Source organism: Euprymna scolopes, chromosome 6 (genome assembly GCF_053919585.1).
Source record: "Euprymna scolopes isolate OS-2025 chromosome 6, ASM5391958v1, whole genome shotgun sequence".
NCBI classification, from domain to species: domain Eukaryota; kingdom Metazoa; phylum Mollusca; class Cephalopoda; order Sepiida; family Sepiolidae; genus Euprymna; species Euprymna scolopes.
In genome coordinates, this window is record NC_136487.1 from 14861022 (window position 1) to 14880556 (window position 19535).

Sequence of the window (19535 nt, forward strand, 5' to 3'; positions counted from 1 at the left end):
TCTCGGTCATATTTATAACATTTTGGCTGATGTAACTGCCAACTTCAAAGTGTAGTATCTATTCTTCAGATGCTGCACTTTAATTTGTTGTTCTCTGTCAGTGGAAGAGAAATCTTTCACGACTGAGACAATTTTTATTTTTGTTCCTTTTCTCCACATTAAAAAAACGACCCTGGTGTCTAACTCTGTCCCGTGGGGAGACATTGTAAATAGGAACTTCCAACTTTCTTCAAATGCATTTTTTCAAACTTGGAAAATTTTATGTTGAACTCAGGATTCTGTACAAAATTTCGAACTGAACCCTTTATTTGATACCCGAGGGTAGATTGTTCTCGTTTCGTCAGTCATGTGTAATTATTAGAAAACAGTTTTTTTATAAGAGAATAATTGTTAAAATATAAGAAACTCATTAATGTTAGATGAGTTTTTCAAATGTGTGCTAGCCTTTTATAGTCTCACACAAAAACACGCGTTCACATCTCAATCCATATTACTTGTCATATACATACGCACACACAAACATACGCGCGCACGTCCACACACGTACATATATTCACGTTCGCGTATATACACCCACATTCACGTGTATACACACACATGCTAACATGTACGCACAGATGGACAATGTCACTTCCCTTTCAAATGAAAATCCACACATGTGCAAAAGACCACCGGAAACAATTATAAAAGCAAGAGACAAGCTGTTTCCAGCCCTTTTTTGCGGACCAGCTCTCGAGCTGAGAGGTTCGGCTAACCTTTTGGGAGGCGCACACTCGCACGCGTCACATCCCCTGCGACTATGTATGGGGCGCGAGCTAACAGACAGTATGTACACTTTATACGTTTTCTATCTCCATGGCTTGGATTGACTTTTTCTTATTCTCTTTCTATACTACAATACACTTTCCTCCTCACCAGCTAACAGCGAGAGACGCACACCAAACTGGATTGACTTCCTTTCTTTCTCTCTCTACAACAATAGACTTTGTTCTTCTCACAAGTAAACAGCGAAATAAATCCTAGTTTGTTTAATTCAAGTAAACGCGTTGTTCATTCCTTCCTCAAAGCAATTCATTTTTCCTTTCCCAATTCAAATCATTTTCCCTATTTTGCACCACCTCAACAAATGTGCTTCACATGACAGCTACACAATGACGCAGATGTCTTGCCAATTTCCAGTAATCTATAGATGGCTTCAAGTGGGATATTGTTCAAAGCTTCTATCAAGTGACTGTGCGACAACAGAGTCATCAAGTGATTCTTCCAAACACTAAAAAGCAAATGACTCAAATTAGTTACTCTCTTTCTTGCACCGGTTCATTTCAATACATTCTCTTTCTTACTTCATAAAGCTAGCAAGTTTTCACATGAACTTGTTAACTCAAAGTATTTCCAACTAATCAAAATCTTTTCGAGCCACAACAGTAGAATGTCTATGTCAAAATAGTAAGGTGATATGAAGATAGAAACTTCTATAAAACAAACATCCAAAAGTTAGAGAAACACAGATGACACCTACCAACTACACCTCAAACAAGAACCCTAGAACCAACAACGCTCCCTGACATATGCCTTTGGACATGGGAGGCAAGTCGCAAAGAAAATGATTCAATGACTCACGTACTGACCTTCTTCATCTCGCGCACACATTCTTATACACTATCCGAAGCCAAGAGCAGTACTACAACTTCTCGCTTCTGCAATTGAAGTTATAAGAGCTCGTCTTATCAATGGTTGTTAAGACCAATCCCTATATTTTATCAGTATGAAATGAAAAACAAAACCCTTTTTTATAACAGGAGCAAAAGGGTTCATTCAATTACATGCACTATTTGGTGTAGGTGGAAGGAAGTTCGACACTGTCCAAGAAATTAAGAATAAACAGTTGTTTGCCCCCACCCCCAAAAGTTGTCAGTTAGTTTATGCTTGAGCATCCAGTGGCTAGGGACAGAAAAGAAAGAGAGAGAGACAAAGAGGGGAGTGTCTTTCCTCGTTGCTTTCAAGGAACTCTTTGCTGACCGGTAGTAGTTCTCAAAGTAGTTCTTCAGGGTAAAAAGAAATCAGTTTGCCCTGGAGCTGATTGATCAATGTGTGACCGAATCGCCTAGCAGGGACATTTTTCTTCAAGAGGGAAAATAAGTATTTATTTATGTCAGCTACAAAGTGAATATAATGGCAAAATCCAATATGTTGAAATCTGAGCTTTTTTCAAGGCTGCTCTTTTATTTCAATGATTTATTAACTTTGTCAATGCATGATTAGATTTACTTTATTTGTATTTGCATGCAATCTCTTTTGTAATGATTTGTGCTTTGCTTGGATAAAACAGGCTCACATAGAAATACATTAGGTAATTTGAACACTTTTGCGCATACTCAGCTTTCCTAACTTCTGCTCAACCTGAGTTTAGCACTTAAACATTATTCAGTTCCAGACGAGATGCAGATGTAACAAGACAGTACATTTATTGGCTTGCTTCTCGTTTAAGCCATAATTAGAGATGAGCCCAGAGATCCGAGACCAAAAGACTCAAATTCGGATTTATCTAACTCATGCTGATTGAATATTGAATGATTGAATCAACGTTTCTTATCATGTTCTTAAGTTACTAAATCATCTTCGTAAATCATTTCAGTTCAATGAAACTGTTAAATAAAGTCGATTGAATTGTAGAGAAGATGTTAGTATTTTTTCATATGAAACTCAACAGATTCTTTTACTGGAATTGAGAAACACAATTTCTCAAACACGTCTACAAAATCAACCAGTTATTATGTTTCTGAATTGTTGAGATGAGGATTGAATATTCAAATTATTTGGATTATTCAGATGACTATTCTTCTCATCTTGATTGTTATTTTCACAATGTTTCGGTTGATGCAACCTCAGACCTTCTTCATGTTATATTATATATGACACCAGTTGTACCTCAACTTGTGGTGTCAGTTATTGTAATACAAATGAGTGTATGGAAGCAAGGAAGATGAAGAGGTCAAAATTATAACTTTTATTCTGGATAGGTTAGTCAGGTAAGTATTCTTTGTTGTTAACCGTCAGGCTGTGTGCTGTTTGCTGAATTGGAAGAGTTGGTCTGTCACACGATGATAGCAATCCTTGCGTTGTAGCTGTTGACTCTGCTGCTGATTGTTGATGATCGACGATGCAGGCAAACTGTTCTGCTGGATGCTGCAAATTACTGCTGACCTCATCAACTGCACTGCTGCTGGTTCCTAATAGTCAACTTTATACATGACACGTGGACGTAGATTTAGACATAAACAATCTTGTGTGAGAGGTGATCGCTTTTATGTCAGACTAGCGAGGGGTACCCGGCGTTGCCCGGGTGTTTGGAGGTGTGTATGGAAACTCCGGGGGTGGGGGGGAGGGTTAAAAAAAAAAAGTAAATATGAGGATCGAACCCGAACCGTTCGTTGAGGCAAAGTTGTAAATTAAAGTGTGAAAAAAAAAACGTGCGACGTTAACCATTGCCCCACCGCGAGATGCTAACAGAAACACGTTTGAATTTATTTAATTACTTGGATTTGGCAGGTGCCCGTTTTAATGAGTTAATGAGGTCAAGTTTGACTGCGGGGCGGGAACGCTTCCCAAGATGTTATAGGAAAAAGACTAACCCACATGCGGTGAGCGACAAATGTTGAATATTTATCTTCCCGAAATCAAGCAAATTAAATAGGCAAGCGAGCTTCATTGTTAACTATGAGATATTATGATTTATATGTGATATAAAGTCTTAAAAAGTTGTGAAGCGACCGACCGCTTCTCTGCAAAAAAAGCCTTTTGTAGACATACAGAAAAAGCGAACACACATACATATATACATACGTTTTCGCTTTTATATTCATAGATGTGTTACTTTTTGTGTCTGTGTCCCTCAGTGAGGAGTTATCTGTTTAGGCAAACACTCATTAGACCATTTCAAATCAATCTTAAGAAATCTGTGGACGGATTCAAATTCAAATTATATTCACATGGTGATTGTTGAATTTGTTATTCATTTAATATATGCTATGTTGTCTTAACTTTAAACTTAATTATTTTTAAGTTGAATAAGTCCTTTCGACGATTTTTTTTTTTTTTTAAATTGAATTAAGTTCTTGTGTTGATTATGTTGATAATAAAAAAAATAGTCTCTGGCATTTTCACATGTGTTAGCTGTACCCGATTAGGTTATAACAACAAACATGACCTAACCTTAACCCTAAGCCTAGCTCTAACCTGTCTCCCAACTCTGCTATTACTGTTTACATTTTATACAGGGTAGAACTATAAAATTGTCACCATAGAAAAGACGGCATGATTCCACTTCTGTTTGATGAAAACCAGTTTTCTTTTTTTTGTTGCAGACCATCTACTAGTTGGCCAGTTGTGTACAAATCCCAAGAGCAATAAGAACCTTCTATCATGTATGAAAGTGACACAATGTTCAATGAGCGAGATTGGAGATGTGCCGCTGTACAGCTTATGCTCTCTACCGATCCAAGTTATGACAACAGGACCATTGCCAGCATCATCAAAATGCATTGCTGGATTGCCACAAATAGCAGGCACGTGCCCAGGGTGATGAAAACAAAATTTCCGGTCATGTTTACGGTCTTTGGTGTGGTTTCAAGTGAGGGCCACATCATGCCACCTCACATCTTCAAAGTCGGCTTGAAAGTCAACACCAAGGTGTACCTGGATGTGCTGAAAAGTATGGTGATCCCCTGCTGCAATCAGGTGGCCACTGGCAGACCCTGAGTGTGGCAGTAGGACTCGGCACCGGCCCACAAGACCAAAGAGATCCAGGCTTGGTTTCAGAAGGAGTGCTACAACTTTGTACCCTTCTCTCACTGACCTCCTACTTCGTTTGGTCATACATTGAGAACATCACCAACATCTCCCACAACACCAAAGTCAGCCTGATCGCTGCCATCTGCTGAATATTTGCAGAGCTCCTACCAGCGCTTGTAGAAAAGGCATGCTCCCAGTTCCAGACTTTTTTCAATAAAAGTTTTAAAAATAAAGCTGCAGCGTTGTTTTCTTTAGGGCGACAAATGTATCGTTCCATCCTGTATTTGTAAATTGGTAAAGATTTTGCTGTATAGAATTCAGATGAATTTTGTCAAACTGGAATCTTTCTTAATTTTATTTATTGTGAACTCATCTTTTATTAGTTGTTTCACAATGTTTCGGCCAACTATTCCTCTGGCTTTCATCAGGTTGTAACTGCGACGGATAGGAACTTTGAATCTCCTGACTGCATTCACTGCAATTACTGCCTTCCATAGTTGTTGTCGTCTCACCACATTTTGGCGGAGTAAGCCTTTGGCCGGCTTTGGGTAGGATTGAAAACGCTATCTTCAGACAATTCTCACCTGGAACTGTAGAGATTCAACGTCTCTATCAAATGCGCCACGGGCCCCCGAAGGGCGATCAAGGTTGAATTTTTTTTATCTTATAAATTCATGTTTATTATTTGATCTTCCAAGGAAATAGCTAAAACCGTAGAAGAAGACCTCCAGTCTGTAATGGAATGCAGACAAAATGGATGGTAACATTTAAAGCTGCCAAGACTAAGCTTCTTTCCTTTAATAATTACAAGAAAACTTCTCAATTACTGATTGCTATGGCTGACACACTACCTGAAAGTACTTTACTTAATATTCACAAGAAAAATGAATTGGAACAAATACATTTTGGTCATTGCCAGGCTGCTGGGAAGAAGGTGGGCTCTCTCTACCATGTGGAAGGTTGCTCAGACCTGAGAGTTTAAGTAACCTTTTACTTTACAAGGAAATTGCCAACTATGGAATGGCTAGAAATATTTTATCAATTATTAAATCCTTTCTCTCTGATAATCTTATGAGAGTAGTCGTTAATGGGCAGAAATCAGAAACTCATAGTATTAATGCTGGCATCCCTCAAGGTTCTATCCTGGATCCAACTCTCTTCCTGATCTTCATTGATAAACTCCACAATCACATTCTTAGATCATTCGTAGACATTTATGCAGACGACACGACAATCTATGACAACGCTTCAAAAGCTAGCAATGACAAAGATCTTTCTGATTCTCTCTCTTCTGATCTTGAGAACATGGTGCAATGGGGAAAAGGGTGGTTGGTTAATTTTAATGCATCAAAAACCAAGCTTCTCTCTTTTTATCATAATTGCTCTGATCCCTATCATACCCCAATTGAAATGAATGACTGTCATCTTGAGGAACCTCCATGTTTTGACAAGCTTCTGGAACTGACCTTCACTCCTGATCTGAAATGAAACACATACATCAAATCTGTTGCCAAAATCGCTGGAAAAATAGTTGGATCACTCTACCGCACCATATATATATAAGAGCCAGATATGCCATAAAATGGAGTACTGTTGCCACATCTGGGCAGGAGCTGCCAGGTGTGCCCTATACAGCCTTGATAGAGTTCAAAACTAATTCCGAAACCTCGTAGCTGATGCCCTTTTCTCTTCCTTGCAGCCTCTTTTCCACAGAAGAGACATTTCAAGTCTGTCTCTGCTCTATCATTATTTTCACGGCAAGTACTCATCTGAACTTCAATCTATGGTTCCCCGTTGCCAAACTTTCACAAAAAACACTTGACTAGCTACAACCACTATATACGATTCCCTCACTCTCTATCTGTGCCTAAATCTAAATGCAGATTCCATGAACAAAGCTTCTTTCCCAGAACTTCCTACCTGTGAAACACTGTTCTGCAAGTCTGCTTCCTCGTTGAATACAACATGATAGCCTTCAAATCCAATGTAAACAAATTCTTGTTGAGCCATAAATAATAAAATTCTAATTTACACCATCAACAATTACTATACTATCACCTTACATCCCTTATCGTTAAGTGTGCCTTGCTAAGTAGTGACTCCCAAGTAAAAAAAGTGTCCCGTACCTCTACGCCCATGCATGGAGTATTGTTGCCACTGATCTCTCACTCTTAGATAGGGTACAAAACAAGTCACCCATTTAATAGATTCTGCACTAACAACCAAACTCCAGCCCTTGTCTCATCGACAAAATATTGCATCTCTTTGATCTCTCTGCCTGTTTTATAAGTATTTTAATGGAATGTGCTCCGACAAACTCAAAGCACTTGTACTCCCTGGATATAAATACCCTGACTAACCTAACAAGCAGCAAAATCCCACCCCTACACTGGATATATCCTTAGATGCCGGAAAACCTTCTACTCAAATAGTTTCTTCCCTGAAACTGTTAGACTTTGGAACTCCCTCCTAGACCCCTGCACCCCTGACTGTATATACAGAAGTTCCAGTGTAATGTGAACAAACATCTTGCTGCTCAACTTCTGTCATGTTATAGTGGGTTATTGGATAAGATGTTGTGATAATGAACACACAAGACAAGAGCTGATTTATCACATGCTTTTTTTATGAAACGCCGTTACAGGAAAATAGATAAAAACTAAGGGCAATAACTCTTCTCTACTTCCGAGTTATACAAGGGACATAACTACCACAACATCTCTTTTCTTCAACTGACAGTAAACTTATCTAATTACTTAACATTTGGATTCCTCAGACAACTGTTCTCATCTTGAGTGTGATTTTCACAATGTTTTTCAGGTGTATCTTGTTGCACTCAGAAATGTTTCTGTCGAACTCGAGAATTTGGACAGAATGTTGAACGGAACCCTTTATTTACTTCACGAGGATAGCATGCTCTTGTTTCATAAGCCATCACTGGATAGAGGTCCTTAGTAATTTGCAATTTCAAGGACCCATAATGCAGTGGTTAGAGTACTTGGAAAATTCAATCGTAAAAGTGATATTCTCCTGAAGGTTGAAGGTTCAATTCTCACTGTGGATTTCTATCCAGTCATGGATGACAGAACAAGAGCATACTACCCCAGTGAAGTCAATAAAGGGTTCATTCGAAATTATATCCAAATTCCCGAGTTCGACAGAAACATTCCTGAGTTCAACAAAATACACCTGAAAAAGCTTATATTGACCGAAATGTTGTGTAAATTACACTCAAGATGAGAACAGTAATCTGAAGAATCCAAATAATACAAATAATCACTCCTCATCTAAAAAATTCAGAAACGTCATAACAAAATTTTAGGTACTTCTGCAGTTTAAAGCACGTTTTTCTGTGAGTCTCACTTGACAATGCCCGGCAGACAACAGAAACTGCTGGATTATACAGAGTAAATGGAAGCCAATAAAAAAAATGAACAAAAAAGAAAGAAAATAAAACAAATAATCCACCGTAATAATTTCATAAATTTTACTGTTTCATTTATTTTTTATGGCAACTGTGTTTTTTCTGGGTTTTTTTTTTGGGGGGGGGGGTAATAAAAGTTTTGTTTCTTCGAATTAGTGAACAAATATATTTTTTGTTTTGTTTGTATATGGAAAGTTATTTGTACTGATTTAGGTCACAAACCCAAAACCACTACTACCATCCTCTTCAGCACTATATTAAATCTTCCTCTTCCCTACAGTGTAAAAGACAATTCTCACTCCTTAACCCTTCCTTGCACCTAGTCACCCTGCTTACTGACTCCTCCCCTACCAGCCTGCTGCTACCATCCAAGTAGAGCACGCTGGTGCCTTTTCAACAAGAACGAGGCAGAGTTCACTGAGTCGACGTCCAGTACACACGTGTTTTGACGACTGCTATACTCATGTCATCTTACCGTGTTCGCAGTGTTAACAGAAAATAAAATAATCCTTCAAATTAGTATTTGTGTTGTGTCTTATTCAAACGAGATAACGGCAAATATTACATTATTTTGGTATTTTTTATAACCTGCCCTAGCGTAGAATAAACACTCCCAACCTCCCCATGTTAAGAATATCTTTCAGAGTACACCCCTCCAATCTGATCATGTTAAGAATGGCTTTCAAGGTTGGGGGTGTTTATTCCGAAAGCCGTTCTTAACATAAGGAAGTGGGGGGGGGTGTTTATACTATGCAGGGGCTGCCCTCTCTTTTCTTTTCCTTTTAAACTCTTTCCTTTCCTTTCTTTTTTTCTTCTGTCTCTTTTTGCTCATTCCGTATATCCGGAAGTTTCCGTTGTTCACCAGGCGTTGCTGAGCAAGATTCACGGAAAAACAGGCTTTAAACTGCAGAAGTACCAAATTTTATTTTATTTATTTTATTATTTTTATTTATTTTTCATTTTCATATTTTTGCTAATGGTAGAACATAGAGTTTATTTGTCTAAGAGTGCAGGGAGCTTTATAGATCTAGTCTCTGTGGGGCTTTTATACAGGGTGGAACGATAAAAGTGTTACCAAAAGGAAAACAACACTGCAGCTTTATTTTAAAACTTTTATTGAAAAAAAATCAATTCAGGTAACTTGATTATGTAGCAGAGTTGACATGTATTCAATGTAGCCGCCTTCAGCCTCAATCACCACTTTGATATGGGTCCAAAACGGGAAGCAAACCTTTTCTACAAACATTGGCAGGAGCTCAGCAAATACTCGGCAGATACTCGGCAGATCGTTCCACCCTGTATAAAAGCCCCACAGATCAGGCTGGCTATGGTGTTGTAGGAGGTCATGTTGGTGATGTTCTCAATGTATGACCAAACAAAGTAGTTCAGCAGGTTCAGGTCGGGAGAGGAAAGGAGCCAGTGAGGGAAATCAGTCCGACAATCTCAATCAATGAAAACACCTCATCTCAAAAATACAGACAATTACCAAAGTTGTAGCACTCCTTCTGAAGCCAAGCCTGGATCTATTTGGAGTTGTGGGCCGGTGCAGAATACTGCTATCACACTCCAGGGTCTGCCAGCAGCCATTTGATTGTAACAGGGCATCACCACACTCTTCAGCACATCCAGGTACACTTTAGTGTTGACTTTCAAGCTGACTTTGAAGATGTGAGGTGATATGCTGTGGCCCTCACTTAAAATCGCACCAAAGATCATAACCATGGCTGGAAACTTTATTTTCATCATTGGGATTTGTACACAACTGGTCAACTAGTAGATGGTTTGCAACAAAAAAAAGAAAACTTGTTTTTTTTTAATCAAATGGAAATGGAATCATGTTGCATTTGCTAGGGCAACAATTTTATCATTCCACCCTGTACATCTTGAGGATTTTCTTAGCTTGGAGATAGATGTACAGGATCTACTGGTATATCATTCAGTGGTCGGCTGCTTTATCCGTGTAGGTGATGCTTGGCTCTTAGATCTCATCCTCTGGTTAAGGTCTAATGACCTGTTCTGAAGTGTGTACAACATTGGAACATTGCTGATGTGCAGTTCCCTTTGTGATGCAATTTCTTCAGATGTGTGTGATTAGTCAAGTTTTGAGTTTCTTTTAGCTGATCTGATAGATTGCCTATTCCTTCGACAGATGTTATCACTTTAAGACCCAACTCTGCATGATCTTGGTGCCACAGCAGAATGCTGAATGATTCTGAGCTCCCATAGCTTTGTTTTCTCATGCTGGACTTTCTGCTCAACATGTAGAGGTGGATCTGCTTGTTATGCTGCGTGTTATAACATTTCTTTGATTTGTATTGCTGCAAAGCTGTTCTTGTCTTCTCATCACCAAAGTTGCTGCTTTGATACCAGTGGTGTTTTTTTTATTTTTTTGTGTTTCCGTTTTTTTTACATAGGCATCACCACTTATCAAGGCCAAGAGGCCACTCGAGGATAAGGGTTAAAGAGTGTATAGTAGAAATTGGACAATGACAATATATCTAACTTAACATCTAAATCTGACCCCCAAGATCGCCATGGGCATGGAATATGTGCCTACATCAAAGATGGCTTTCCATGTGATAGGAATATCTCCAGAGAAGACCCTAATTTACCTTATATGTGCTTCCGGGTTGCACTAGCTTACACCACTGCATTTATATTTGCCCTCTATCGCCCCCACAACAGTGGGGTTACTATCTTTAAGAGCATATCTGAGAAAATTGACCACATCCTGTCTGCTCATCCTTCGGCTAACATTCACATTTGCGGTGACTTCAACGTCCATAATGTGGAATGGCTGATCCACTCAAATAAAACCGATGATGAGGGGAGGTTTTTTCATGATTTTGCCATTGCCTATGACCTCACTCAGATTGTTCAGGAACCCACCCGTGTGCCTGATACTACTGGTCAATATGCACGCCTTCTAGACCTTTTCCGCACAACTTCCCCTGAGCTGTGTTCATGTTCCGTTCTATCTCCTCTGGGATCCTCTGACCACTCTGTTGTAGCAGTTAAGATAAAAATGAACTGTAATAAGTCTTCAGACATACCTCTCCACCGTATTGTATATCGATACTCTATGGCTGACTGGGATAGCTTCCGTACATTCATATCTGACCTACCTCTGCATTCCATGTTTAAAAAGGACGTGTCCTCTATAGTATCAGACCTGACCGAATGGTTAATTGTAGGCATAGACCAATTCATACCATCCCAAAAATTCCAACAAAAACCTAAAAGCCAGCCATGGTTCTCCGCTGAATGTGCTGCTGCCATCGTACACAGAAATAACTTTTTCCATAGCTACCAACATAATAGATGTACTGAGACTAAAGCTGCTTTCAGGACTGCCAGCAACCACTGTAAAAGAGTAATAAAAAATGCAAGAGAGCTATAAGCTCAGTCTGTTAAATCCAAGGTAGCTGATCAGCGGCTTGGTTCCCACCAGTTCTGGCAAATAGCAAACAGGATCTTGAACAGAAGCATGCGTTCTATCCCAACTATCATCAATGGACCTGAGGTCATCTCGTCAGCATCAGACAAGGCCAAACTATTTGCCAAGAACTTTGCAGCTAATTCTACTCTATGTGACAATGGCCATCAACTCCCTATATTTCCTCCTATAACAGACAACACGCTATGCAACATACAAATATCTGTGCATGAGATCGCCAAGCTAAACAAGAACCTTGATTCCAGTAAAGCAACTGGCCCTGACGGCATTCCAATTATAGTGCTGAAAAAGCTCCAACCATAACTTGCCCCCATACTTACAAAACTGTTTAAGCGTTGCCTTAAGGAGAAGTGCTTTCCAACACCCTAGAAAACCTCATCAGTATGTCCTGTATTTAAGAATTCAGGTGAAAAGTTATCTCCCTCTCAGTACAGACTAATAAGTCTCCTGTGTGTCATGAGTAAGTTGTTGGAATCCATATTAAATAAAGAAGTAGTCAACCACCTCAACAGAAACAACCTTCTTAGTGACATGCAATATGGTTTCCGCTCTGCAAGATCTACAGCAGATGTGCTAACGGTTATATCACATAGGATTAGTGAATCTCTTGACAAAGGTTTCCTTTCTAAGGTAATTGCTCTTGACATATCAAAGGCCTTCGATAAGGTATGGCATAAGGGCCTACTTCACAAGATTTCCAGCTACGATATTACTGAAAATGTTTTCTCAATCATTAAATCATTTCTCTCTGATAGGTTCATAAGAGTAGTGGTTGATGGGCAGAAATCAGAGGCCCACAGTATTAATGCTGGAGTCCCTCAGGGGTCCATCCTGGGTCCAACTCTCTTTTTGATCTACTTCAATGATCTCTCAAAACACATACTTAAATCATTCGTTGACATCTATGCTGATGACACGACCATCTATGGCAACATGTCAAAGGCCGTAAATGACAAAGCTCTCTCTAATTCTCTCTCCTCTGATCACGTGTGGTACAATGGGGGAAGAAGCGGCTGGTCAATTTTAATGCATCCAAAACCAAGCTTCTATCTTTACATCATCAACGCTCTGATCCCCATCTGGTATCAATTGAAATGGATGGCTCTCGTCTTGGGGAGGCTCCATGTTTTGACAAGCTTCTGGGTTTGACCTTTACACCTGATCTGAAATGGAACACGTACATCAAGTCTGTTGCTGGGAAAATGGTGGGATCCTTCTACCGCTCCAGAAGATATCTCACTACTGATGCAATTCTCTATCTATATAAAAGCCAAGTACGTCCAAGGATGAAGTACTGCTGCCATATCTGGGCAGGAGCTGCTAAAAACAGCCTATCCTGCCTTGACAGAGTACAAAATAGACTTCGTGGTTTGGTGGGGATGCCCTTTATTCTTCCCTGCAACCTCTCTCCCACAGAAGAGACGTTGTGAGCCTGTCTCTGTTTTATCATTATTTTCATGGCAAGTGCTCGTCTGAGCTCCAATCTCTCGTCCCCCCTCGCCAATCTTTCACGAGAAACACCCGTCTGGCTGAAACTACTGTTAATAATTTTTCCTACTCTTTATCTGTGCCTAAATCCAAACGTAGATTCCATGAGCAAAGCTTCTTTCTCACAAGTTCACGATTGTGGAACTCTCTTCCGTTCACATGTTTCCCACCTGACTACAACTTGGACGTCTTCAAGTCCAACATAAACAAACTCCTGACAAACCGCCCCCTTAAGTAAGACACTATCAAAACCCCCAATACTAATGATTACTACCATACTATCTCATTGATTACTGTACACGCAATAACCCTTATCCCTGAGTGGCCTTTGGGCCTTGATAAGTGGTGACCCCCATGTAAAAAAAAATTTTTTTTTAAAAAGTAACCGTTATTAATGGAGATTCGGTAAATTTGTTAATTTATATGGAACGGCTGATCAAAAACTTGTTTACGTTAAACTTGAAGACAACCATATTGTAGTCAGCTGGAAAGCAGAAAAACGGAAGACAATTCCATAGGCGTGCAGTTCTAAGAAAGAAGCTTTGCTCATGGAATCTACGTTTAGGTTTAGGCACAGGTGTTTCTTGTGAAAGTTTGGTGAGGGGGGGGACCATAGAATGGAGCTCAGCCGAGCATTTGCCATGAAAATAACGATAATGCAGAGACAAACTCGCAACATCTCTTCTGTGAGAAAGAGGTTGCAGGGAAGAGAAAAGGACATCCCCCACGAGGCTACAAAGTCTATTTTGTCTGTATTTATTGGCCTTTGAACACTTCTGCTGAAGAGTTAATATTCACAGACATTGGTGGGATTCTGTATGCCATCATCGCTAGAAAACTTTTGCCTTCAGAAGTATTCTCTTGCATATTTTGACCATCCTCTCTGCAAAGATTTCAGGTAATATGGAGACGATCTCTTGTGTAGGAAGCTGTACAATCTGGTAAAAACTTTAAATGCCTTGCTCGTGAATTATGAACCATTGTCTGAGTATAGAACTTCCGGAACACCTTGTTCTTCAAATATTACCTTTATATTTTTTTGACAGCTACTGATGAGGTGGAGTGGAGGCTGTACTGGTCTACTGCAAACAGATAATCCTTTCCAGTGATTGAGAATAAATCTGTGCTGACATATTGCCAAGCAGAGGTTTCATTTTGGTGCACCGATTTGGCAGGAATACTTACCTGATATTTTTAGCAGGTGTGACAAGCACAATGTCATCAATGTCTTTATTCATCCCTACCTATAACTGAACGAGTTCTTAATCTTGTTTTCTCAACTCCTTTATATGATGCATGAAGGTCTTGGCAGAGAGGCTGGTTTTATGATTTTGCTGCTCTTAAGCAAAATACTATTTTGAACCTCAATCTCATTTCTAAAGTTCGTAAATGGTAGGAGGTAGCTTATGCAATCAACTTGATTGGTAAGTCAGCCAGACAATACATTTATAACTTCTTTTTGTAATTGGTCTTGCAACATCTCAACTCTGATGTTCTCTATTCTGGTTGGTGAAAACTTAAAATAAGTCATCACACTGTGGACATGGAGGTCAATTCTTTCAATGTGCTTGCTATATCTAGGTGATACTCGTGATATGGCCTATGATCTGTGTGGTTGGTTATTTTGTGACCCCACACATAATGATGAAATCTCTCCAAGCCAAGTATGATGGCTAACATTTCCTTCTCGATGTTTGAGTATCAAGTCTCTGGGTCTGATAGTGTCTTGCTTGCAAATGAAACTGGCTATACCTGCAGTTGATACATCCACCTGTAACACAATAGATTCCTTTAGGTCAAAATATTGGAGTATTGTATTTCTTCTGATCTCTTCTTTGATTTCCTCAAATAATTTCTGCTGCCACATGAAATCATTTCTTTTAGAGATCAAGTCATGGATGGGTTTAGTCAAGGTTGCAGGTCGTAGTACACCAGTTCTCGCCAGATCACCGAAGTTAAGCAACATTGAGCCTGGCCAGTACCAGATGGGTGACCATTTGGGAAGGCTGGGCGCTGTATGTACCTTCTGGGAAGGTTGGGCATGTGGCCAGCACCCTCACCCCATAAAAAGAACTCAGTCGCTACAAAAGCATCTACAAAGTTGTAGATGGCCTATGCCCCTTAGGGGCTCAAGGCTATGGATAGATGGGCAAGTCGTAGTGAGAATTTGTTTAGGTAATTATACAATCCTCGAGAACTGGTGAGCTATTTTACATCCTTGGGTGCTTGCATTTGGATAATCACCTTTACTTTCTTAGAATTGGGTTTGATACTATGTTTTTAGACAGGTATTTCAGAGGTCTTTATCACAGAGTTGTTTGAGTTAAACTTGCACTTTTTTTCTCTTGTCCTAAGTATTAGTTGATTCAGCACTTCGTTATGATCACTACCATCTCCTTTGAATCCATATACGATTATGTCATCACATATAGAAAGGATATTTTTAAGGTCACCAAAATTCTTTCATGACTGAAATTCATCTTAGGCATATTTTACTCCCATGGGGAACTTGTTAAACATGTATCTATTATATACTGTTATAAATGTCGTAAGTCTTCTTGAATTCTCATCCAGACTTAGGTGCCAGTATTAAGATTTGATTTCAACAGTTGTGAACCATCTTGCATCATTTAGCTCAATGGTGACGTCCTCAAATGTCAGAGTGATGTAGTGTGATTTGTGCACTGCTTTATTTAAGTCACAAAGGTCTAGACAAAGTTTGACCGAACCATTGGTTTTGGTTATACAAACAATTGTATTCACCCATAGTGTTGGTTCTGTCACAGGAAATATTAGTCCAATTCAATTTTTAACTTCTCTTTTAGAGCTATGGAGATTTGTCGAGGTGGGTGTACAACTGATGGTACTTCTGGGTCTACATGATAGTTTCAAAATTTTATTTTTAGCATTATTAGCCATCCAGCTGTGCCGGGATGAAGGGTGGGGGTTCGGCCCTTTTTGAGTGGAGAACCTACATTTCTTTATCTGCTGTGACTGGCATTATCATAATCAACATCATCATTACTATCTAGCAGTCACCTTTCTCCCTACACCAGTCCTGACAAGAGTGAGTGGGTGAAAGAGAGGGCTTTTTGCTTGTTTTGATATTAAACATTAAGTTTTAGATTTTTTTTCTTTTAGAGAAAGAAGTTTCAATTTCATTCCCAATTAATTACAAGGCAACAAGGCCTTACCAACTGGGAAACCATTAGTCTCAAAAGGACCAATGAAGAAACCAGTTATTTTTCTGTAAGAGACAGAAATTAAATTTGCCGGCCTGTCAGACAAGAAGACAAGCAAATTATCGGCACATGTGTTCTCCGGGGAAGGAACTTAAAGAAAGGGACTATCTTGGAAGACAATTCAACCAAAAGTCCCTCCATATAAGAAGCTTTTTATTTTAAAAGGAAAAAAGACCACAACATTAGAACCAGAAGATTCTAGAAGATTGAGAGAGCATCTCTCTAATAAAGACTGAAAGGAAAAGAACATTTAAAAAAACCTTTTTTGTATGTTTCTTGCCTTTCAGGATTTTATATATCAAGTAAGACTGTTTTTTGTATTATTATTTGAAAAGAGACAACAAATATTTTCCTGTTTTAATTTGTTACTATTGTTTGGAAGATAAATTGTTTGGAAGATAAATTTAACTTTGTCATTCCCGTCGATAGAACTAATTCTAGAATAGTCTCTCAATTAGAGACCCTTTTTTGTATGTTCTATTTTTTTTATTTATCTTTTTGCAATTGGTACTTAAGGTTAATTTTTAATCCTTGCTTTGGGAAATAAAAGCAACCAGTATTTTATTTCTTTTTAATAAAGCTTGACTAAACTGATATACTTTTGGGGTCTAGTTTTCATTTGTGCCTTTTGTATTTTGCTTCCCTTTTGTTTATTGCTGCCTTTGCCTTTATTTTTCTGAGTTTTATATATTTACACACTACATAAGATATTTCTCTTTAAATTCCACAAGACTTTGCTTTATTCTTACCCCATTTTATTATATTTGTTACACCAAAAAACGTATTTTGATAATAACACTACAAAATATGTCAACTGGTATATTCACCAGGTAGCCAAACAACGAATAGGAGAATTGATTTATCACATACTTTACTTATGAAACGCCATTACAGGAAAATTAATAAAACTAAGGGCAATAACTCTTCTCTACTTCCGAGTTATACAAAGGGCATAATTACCACAGCAACTCACTGTAAATTTGGTCCTAAATAGTAGCCTTTTACATCAAAGTGTCACTGTACCTTATTTATGGTAAAATAACAGTAAAAAAAAAAGAAAAAAGAAAAAGTAGATTTCATTAAAATAATTATAAACCAGATTAATCTTTCTTTTTTTGTAGATAAATAACTGTCCTAAGCTGTCAATTATTGTCTTTTTTTGTTTAGTCATTTTTTATAAACACATAGAGAGGGAGAGAAAAATAAGAACGAACCTCCTCTTCTTCTTCCCAAATATACTTTTTTATAAAATTGATTCAAGAATATATTTGATGTATTTATTTTATAAATTTTTCGTTATTAAAAAAATATGAATTTATTTAAAATATATTTTGCTTTATTTTTAATTAAAAATTTTGATTAAAAATATGGTTCTTATATATAATTCAATTTAATAATAATAAAAACAAACAAACAAAAAAAAATACAAAAAAGTCGTTATAATGTACTGCAAGAAATTCTGCAGAAATAAGCAAGCTTTTTATTGGACGGTTTCTCCACCCACAGATTTATTTTAACCAATCAAATTGCATGTTATAATTATGCCGAGAACGTTCTCAGTGCCAAATTCCCTTTTCAGACCAGAATCCAGAAAGACATAGAGTTGGACACATATGGATTTCTCACTCGAATCGAGGCAGTGAAAATTACTTGCTGCTTCGAGACATTTTAAATGCCTAAACATGGAGCAGAACATTATCATTGCAATTACCAATGCCCTTAAGTAGAGCAAATTATATTTGCACGCTTGTGCTACAATTTAATGTCTGTCAAATACAAATTTAAGGTCTACGGTTTGATCTGCCTTGTCCGCCATTGGACTGACAGCAAAGGACTCCTCGTGTATGCCCAGCTGGCAGCATCCATCTAGGAAGACACCTCTACATCTCCAACCTGCACACTACTTTATCAGCGGGAATTCTACCCAGCCTTTATCGAAGAAAAACTATTATTCCTTTCGGGGTCGTTACCAGCCCATAGTGGCAGATAGCTGAAGATGACACATATTTCGCAACATGGACCTTTTTTATTTTAATAAAATTTACATTGAAGTCTTAAAGTGAGCTTGTTGTAATTTTCTGTTTGGTTTCCTTCCATTCTGCCGAGAGTAAAAATCTTGTGAGAGAAACTCTCACATCGTTTTTTTTTGTTGCAAAAACTGCGATTTTTTTCTTCCCCCCCCCTCCTATCGTGTTTTTTTTTTTTGCAAAAGTAACGGCTCTCCCCCCCCCCCCACACACACACTAATCGTTTTTTATTTTTGAAAAAGTTGTAATATTTTCTACCCTCTCCTAAATGTCAACGTTTCTTTTGTCGGACTGTTGATTTTTTTTTAATATTGAAGCGTTCTTGAATTTGTAAATTGTAAAAAAAAACCCACTATCCATCTTATTAAATTGTAACGGTTAACAAAGACTATATCCTTTTATTAAATAAATAAATGAATAACTATTTTCCATCTATTTAAATTGTAACTGAGAAAAAAAAAACGTTGTCATCTTATTAAATTGTAACTTGAAAAAAAAAAAAAAAATGTCATTCTTAAATTGTAACTTGAAAAAAAAAAAAAGACATCTTTTTTCCTAATTTTTATTTATTTGCGGACTATTATCCTCATCTTTTCTTAGTTGTTCATGACGTTTTGGCCAACTATTCTTCTGGCCTTCGTCGATGGATAGGAACTCTGAATCTCCTGACTGCGTTCACTGCAATTACTACCTTCCATAGTTGTTGTTGTCTCACCACATTTTTGCCAAGTAAGCCTCTGGTTGGCTTTGGGTAGGATTGAAACCGCTATCTTCAGACAATTCTCACCTGGAACTGTAGAGATCCAACGTCTCTATCAACTGCACCACGGGCCCTGAAGGGCGATCAAGGTTGAATTTTTTAGTCTTATAAATTATCCATCTTCATGTTTATTATCCATCTTCCAAATGGTATATATTATTTAATTGGAATTTATTGAGATGAGTATTATTCATTAATTTTATTTATTGTGGACTATTATTCTCATATTTTCTTAGTTGTTTACCTGACAAAGTCCAGAGGAATAATTAGCCGAAATGTCGTGAAACAACTAAGAAAAGATGAAAATAATAGTCCACAATAAATAAAAATTAATAAATAAAACTCA

The 19535-nt window shown here is 38.0% G+C and overlaps 1 protein-coding gene across 1 annotated transcript in view; it reads right to left on the minus strand.

Annotated features, from left to right (window-relative positions):
• LOC145277529 (trafficking protein particle complex subunit 2-like protein) overlaps positions 1-19535 on the minus strand; it is a 49559-nt gene that overhangs the window by 16660 nt on the left and 13364 nt on the right. The window lies entirely within an intron of this gene.